Source organism: Choloepus didactylus, assembly GCF_015220235.1.
Source record: "Choloepus didactylus isolate mChoDid1 chromosome 25 unlocalized genomic scaffold, mChoDid1.pri SUPER_25_unloc2, whole genome shotgun sequence".
In the NCBI taxonomy this organism is placed as follows: domain Eukaryota; kingdom Metazoa; phylum Chordata; class Mammalia; order Pilosa; family Megalonychidae; genus Choloepus; species Choloepus didactylus.
Window position 1 is genome coordinate 6,788,902 of NW_023637607.1, and position 7,179 is coordinate 6,796,080.

Consider the following 7,179-nt stretch of genomic DNA (forward strand, 5'->3'; position numbering starts at 1 on the left):
AATCCAGATGAGGAAGACCAACACTTCCACACTTTCCTCCGGCTCCTCAGGGGGGTCTGTATACACAATTTTATTCTCTGCCAAAAATACTTTGGGATGTGTCCCTATTTCACTCCAACCTATACAAACCTACCGTATCTCACTGCCTATTCAAAGTTCCATGTAATTGTGGTGTTGAACAAACTGACAATAGAAATCATATTGTTTAGAAAATATAGATCCTGCACCAAATAAACATCTCTTCCCTTTGTCTTACATGGAAGTTGAAGTTTTAAAACAAAGTTTCAACCTATACCCCTTGGCCCTATTTGCCCTAGTCTTAACCAGATCTGCTTCACTCATATCACTGATGGAAGCCTGGGCTCTTTTTCAGCTTTTTTTCTAAACTGATGCTGTATGCTCTAATACTGACATTCATATCTGCTGAGCTCTAGCTCTGAGTTTCAGGTGTCACACAGATACCCAATGTTGAGAGACCAGTCAGGTTATACACAAAGAGATCAGCAGCTCAGAGTTTGGAGACAGCCATTACAATTCAGGAATAGATTTGACTGCTGCAAGAACTTACAGTCTAGGGGCCATTACAATAAACATTCCTCTATTAGGCTGTGCTCTAATATTCAATTCTGAGTTTACACAATGAGTTAGTCCATATTGGTGAGGCATTATAGTGTTTGCCTTTTGTTCTGGCATGCTTCACTCAAAATGCTGTCTACAGGATCCATTTATCTCATTGCATGTTTCACAGCTTCACTCTGTCTCATAGTTGCTTAATATTCCATTATATGCATACACCACAGTTCACCACTGTGTTCCTCAGTCCATTTACTTAGGCCACCTCCATCCATAGCAAATCATGAACGATGCCTCATAAACACCAGTGTGCACATGTGCATTCATGTCTCTGCTCTCAGATCTTCCAAGCATATACCCCAAAATGAGGTTGGAGGACCTTATGGACCCGACACTTTTCTTGTGGAACCACTACACTAATCTCCTGAATGGCTACATCATTCTGCCTCCTCATCAACAGTAGATAGGTATATCCCTCTCTCCATGATTTCTCCAGCACTTTTACCCTATTCATATTTTTTCTGCAATTCTATAGAGATATATTCACACATCATACAATTATCCACAGTGTAAAGTCATTTGTTCCTATTATCATATAGTTGTGCATTTATCACCACAGTCAGCACTTGAACATATTGATTACTATTAAAAGTTTTTTTCAGTAAATAACAAATCATACAATAAAAAGAAAAATAAAATGTCATACAATAGAATATAATAGGGCAGAAAACAACACCACTACCAAGAATCCCATATCCTCCCCTATATCCCCCTCACACATTTAGCTTTGGTATACTGCCTTTGTTACATTTAATGGAAGCATATTACAATGTTACTGTTGACCAAAGACTCCAGTTTGCTTTGACTATGTTTTTCTCCCAAATACTCTCTTTATCAACACTCCGCATGGTTAACATTCATTTGTTCTCCCACATATAAAAAAAGTTTATATTTGTTCATATAGTAAGTCATTGGCCACTCCAGTTTTTGCCAAGTTATATAGTCCCAGTCTTTATCTTCTATCTTTACCAGAGGTTTGTTTCATGACCCTATCCAACCTCTTTCAGCTTTACTCAGACATTTTTGTTCAGTGTACTTACAATACTGTGCTACCATCAAACAGTATTATGTTATTTCTGGATCTATACAATCGATCCTGCTGAAGATACTGCAGTCCTCAGCATCAAATGCCCAATCTCTATCCTCTTTATATCTTCTGATAGCCTGTATTATCAGCTTTTAACCCTTAAAGTTTGCTCATAAATGTTAGCTATTAGTCAGACCATACAGTATTTATGTTTTTGTTTCTGGCTAACTTCACTCAACATAATGTCCTCAAGGTTCATCCGTGTTACTGTATGTTCCATGTCTTTGTTCTCTTTTATAGCTGCATAATATTCCGTCATGTGTATATGCCACAGTCAGTCTATCCACCCATCTGTTGACGGACATTTGGGCTGTTTCCATCTCTTGGCAATCATGAATAATGCTGCAATAAACATTTGTTTAAAAGTGTCCATTCATGTCTTTACTTTCAGTTCCTCTGAGTATATACCTAGCAATGGAATAGCTGGCTCATATGGCAAATCTGTACTTAGCTTCCTGAGGAAACCACACTGTCTTCCAGAATGATTGCACCATTCTACATTCATGTCAACAGTGAGTAAGTGTTCCTCTTTCTACACATCCTCACCAGCACTTGTAATTTCCTATTTTCTTGGATAATGGCCATTCTAGTAGGTGTGAGATGATATCTCACTGTGGTTTTGATTTGCATTTCCCTAATTGCCAGTGAAGTTCAGCTTTTTTTCATATGTAGTTGAGTCATTTGTATTTCCTCTTCAGAAAAGTATCTGTCCATTTCTTTTGCCCATTTATTAATTGGACTGCTTGTCTTTCTGTTGTTGAGTTGTAGGATTCCTTTATGTAGTCAGGATATTAAACCCTTATCTGATATGGGTTTCCAAATATCATCTCCCATTGTGTAGGCTTCCTTTTTACTTTTCTGACAAAGACCTCTGATGTACAATAGTGTTTAATTTTGAGAAGAATACATTTGTCCATTTGTTCTTTGGTTGCCTGCACCTTGGGTATGAGGTCTAGGAAACCACCTATTATCACAAGATGTTTAAGATATTGCCCTACATTTTCTTCTAAGAGTCTTATGGTCTTAGCACTAGCATTTAGGTCTTTGGTCCATTTTGAGTTAATTTTTGCATAAGCTGTGAGATAGGGGTCCTTTTTCATTGCTTTGGAAATGGATATCCAGTTCTGCAAATAAATATCCATTTATTGAAGAGGCTGCTCTGACCCAGTTGCTTTGGCTTGACTGCCTTATGAAAGATCAATTGCATGTAGATGTGAAGATTTATATCTGAACACTCAATTCAATTCCACTGGTTGGTATATCTATCCTTATGTGAGTACCATGCTGTTTTGACCACTGTAGCTTTGTAATATGTTTCAAAGTCAGTTAGGGTGAGACCTCCCACTTTGTTCCTCTTTCTCAAGATATTTTTGGCTATTCAGAGCACCTTGCCCTTCCAAATAAATTTGGTTATTGGTTTTTCTATTTCTGCAAATAAGTTGTTTGGATTTTAATCAGTATTGCATTGAATCTGTAAATCACTTTAGGTAAAATTGCCATTTAACTATATTTGGTCTTCCAATCCATGAACATGGTATGTTCATCCATTTTTTTACATCCTGTTTTATTTCATTTAGCAGTTTCTTGTAGATTTCTGTTTAAAGGTCTTTTGTGTCCTTTGTTAAAATTACTCCTAAATACTTGACTCTCTTTTTTGCTATTGTAAATGGAAATTTTCTTGATTTCCTCCTCTTACTGCACATTACTTGTGCATAGGAACACTACAGATTTTCTGTGTTGATCTTGTAGCCTCCCATGTTGCTGTGTTCATTGACTAGTTCTAGTAACTTTGCTGTAGATGTTTCTGGATTTTTTTCATATAGAATCATGTCATCTGCAAACAGTGAAAGTTTACTTCTTCCTCTCCAATTTGGATGCCTTTTATTTCTTTTTCTTGCCTAATACCTCTAGCTAGAACTTCCAGGACAATGTTGATTAACAATGGTGAGAGTGGGCATCCCTGTCTTAACCCTGATCTTGAGGGAAATCTTTAAGTCTTTCCCCATTGAGTATCATGTTAGCTGTGGGTTTTTTCATATATTTCCTTTATCAAATTGAGAAACTTCCCTTCTATTCCTATCCTTTGACATGTTTTCATCAAAAAAAGGATGTTGAATTTTGTCAAACACCTTTTCTGCATCAATGGTGATGATCATGTGGTTCTTCTGCTTTGATTTACACATATGGTGTATTACATTAATTTATTTTCTTGTGTTGAACCACCCTTACATACCTGGAATAGATCCTGCCTGGTTGTGATGTGTAATTCTTTTAATGTGCTCTTGGATTTGATTTTTGAGTATTTTGTTGAGGATTTTTGCATTTGTAATCATTAAAGACAGTGGTCTACAATTTGCTTTTTTTTTTTTTGGAGTATCTTTGTCTGATTTTGGTTTTAAGGTGATGTTGCCTTCACAGAATGTGTGAGGTAGCTTTCCCTCCTCATTTTTTTTAAGGGTATGAGCAGGATTGCTGCTAATTCTTTCTTGAATGCTTGGTAGAACTCACAGTTGAAGTCATCTGGTCCTAGGTTTTTCTTCTTTGTGAGCTTTTTGGTGACTGACCCAATCTCTTGTGATTGGTTTGTTGAGGTCATCTATTTCTTCTTCAATGTCGGTTGTTTATGATTTCCTAGGAAGTTGTGCCTCTCATCTAAGTTTTCTAATTTATTAGCATATTGTTGCTCATATTATCTTCTCATTATCTCCTTTTTTTCTGAAGGGTCAGTAGAGTTATGTCTCCTTTCCCATTACTGATTGTAGTTATTTGCATCCAAACTCATTTTTTTTTTTTTTTTTTTTTTTTTTTTTTTTGGTAGCCCAGCTAGGTATCCATCAATTCATTTTCTCAAAGAACCAACTTCTGGTTTTGTTGATTCTATTGATTTCCTGTTCTCAATTTCATTTATTTCTGCTCTAATCTTTAATTCTTCCCTTCTATTTGCTTTGGCATTAGTTTGCTCCTCTTTCTCTAGTTCCTCCTAATGAACAGGTAATTCCTCAAATTTTGCTCTCTCTTCTCTTTTAATTTAGGCATTTGGGGCAATAAATTTCCCTCTCAGCACCACCTTTGCTGCATCCCAAAAGTTTTCATATGTTGTATTTTCATTGTCATTTGCATTGAGGTATTTACTAATTTCTCTTGTAAATTCTTCCATTACCCACTGGTTTTCTAAGAGTGTGTTGTTGAGCCTCCAAATATGTGTGAGTTTTACAACCTTCTGCCTGTTATTTATTTTCAACTTCATTCCACTATGGTCCAACAAAGTGTTTTGTATAATACCAATATTTTTAAATTTGTTGAGGCTTGCTTTGTGACCAGACATGTGGTCTATCCTAGAGAATGTTTCATGAGCACTTGAGGAAAAAGGATACCCTGCTGTTGTGGAGTGTAGTGTTCTATAAATGTCTGTCAAGTCTAGTTCATTTTTCATACAGTTCAACATCTGTTTCTTTATTGATCCTCTGTCTAGATATTCTACCCATTGATGAGAGCAACATATTGAAGTCTCCAACTATTATTGTAGAGGCATCCACTTCTCCTTTCAGTGTTCTCTGTGTTTGCCTCATGAATTTTGGGGAACTCTGGGTTGGTGCTATAATATTTATTACTGTCGTGTTTTCTTGACGAAGTGACTCTTTTATTAATATATAGTGGACTTCTTTGCCTCTTTTAATTGTTTTACTTTTGAAGTCTAAATTGTCTGTTATTAATATAGCTATTCCCACTTTTTTCTGGTTTTGTTTTTCATGAAATATCTTTTTGCAACCATTCACTTTCAACCTATTTTTGTCCTTGTGCCTGAACTGAGTTTCTTGTACACAGCAGATAGATGGTTCCTGATTTTTAATCCTTTCTGCCAGTTTGTGCCTTTTTATTGGGGAGTTTAATCCATTAATATTTAGCTTTCTTACTGTAAGGGCAGTACTTTCTTCTCCCATTTTGTCTTTTGGATTTTATATGTCATATCTTATTTTTTCTTGTATCTCCTTTTGTCCTTCCTGATAATCTTCACTTCTGCACTCTTCTCCAACCCTCTCTCTCCTTTCTTTTTCTATCAGTCTGTAGCACTCCCTTTAGTATTTCTTGTAGTGCTGGTCTCTGATTCACTAACTCTCTGTGTATTTTTGTCTGAAAATATTTTAATCTCTCCCACATTTTTGAAGGACAGTTTTGCCAGATGTATAATTCCTGGTTGGTAGTAGTTTTTCTCTTTCAGTATCTTAAATATCTATCATACCACTGTCTTCTCCCCTCCATGGTTTCTGCAGAGAAATCTGAACATGGCTTGATGGCTAGGTTCATGTGTCAGCCTGGCCAGGTAATATTACCCAGGTGTCTGGTCAAGCAAGTAGTGGCCCAATCATTGCTGTGAGGACATTTGTGGCTGCTTGATAAATCAGAAGGATGGTATGTGATATCATCAATTGACTGTCTTCCACAATGAGAGAAGGCAGTCAGCTTAATTTAACCCAATCAGCTGAAGACTTTTAAGTGAGACAGAGGAACTTCACTTCTTCCTTGGCTGAGCAGTTAAGCATTTCCTGAGGAGTTCATTGGAGTTGCCAGTTTGTTTCCTGAGGAGTTCATCCAACACATTTGTAGAAGTTGCCAGTTTGCTGCCTGAGGAGTTCATCGAATATCTTCATTGGAATTGCCTGTTTGCTGACTGCCCTATGGAATTTGGACTCATGCATACCCACAGCTGCATGAGACACTTCTATAAATCATATATTCATAGATATCTCTTGTTGATTCTGTTTCCCTAGAGAACCCTAACTAATACAACTTGGTACCACCAGTGTTTCTTGAGAAACAGAAACTTAAAATGGGGTTTTACATTTTGTTTTCTACTCTGATTAGATTCAAAGGCACTAATGAATCCATTTCTGATAATCAAGATGGCCCTGACAGTCCATGGTGTGAGTTGGTAATGGAGATGAGCAAAATAGCACAGTATGAGTCTCCTAATCATACTCTTGTAGGAAGCAAGGCTCTGGGTTACAGTGTTTTTGACACCCTCACAGAGTTTTGCAGAGTTAAGAAGTATATTGATATTGGCTGGTTGTTCTTAGATACGCTGGATAAAGTTGTAAGAGAAAGGGATGAGCTAAAGTCTTCCAATTTGAAATTTAGGCACCATATGACAGATGTAATGGTTTCTATGTGTGCCCTGAAAGAAAATCTTGTTTCCTGTGGCTGCATACTCAAAATTTCTCAAAACCAGACCCAGAGTCTCACTGTCTGAGTAGCAGATTTACAATGTAAACTAAAATCTTAACCTCACAGGGTGTCCGCTATTAAAGTAAAGGCATTGATTGAAATAGGATGGGATCCTGAATCTTGGGATGGGGACATATGGATTGATAATAATGGCAGTGAGGACACTGGAACACTGGCTTCTGCTGACTCATTGTTAGATATACCTGTAGTGGTCTGTCCTGAGGAAAGAGCCTGTC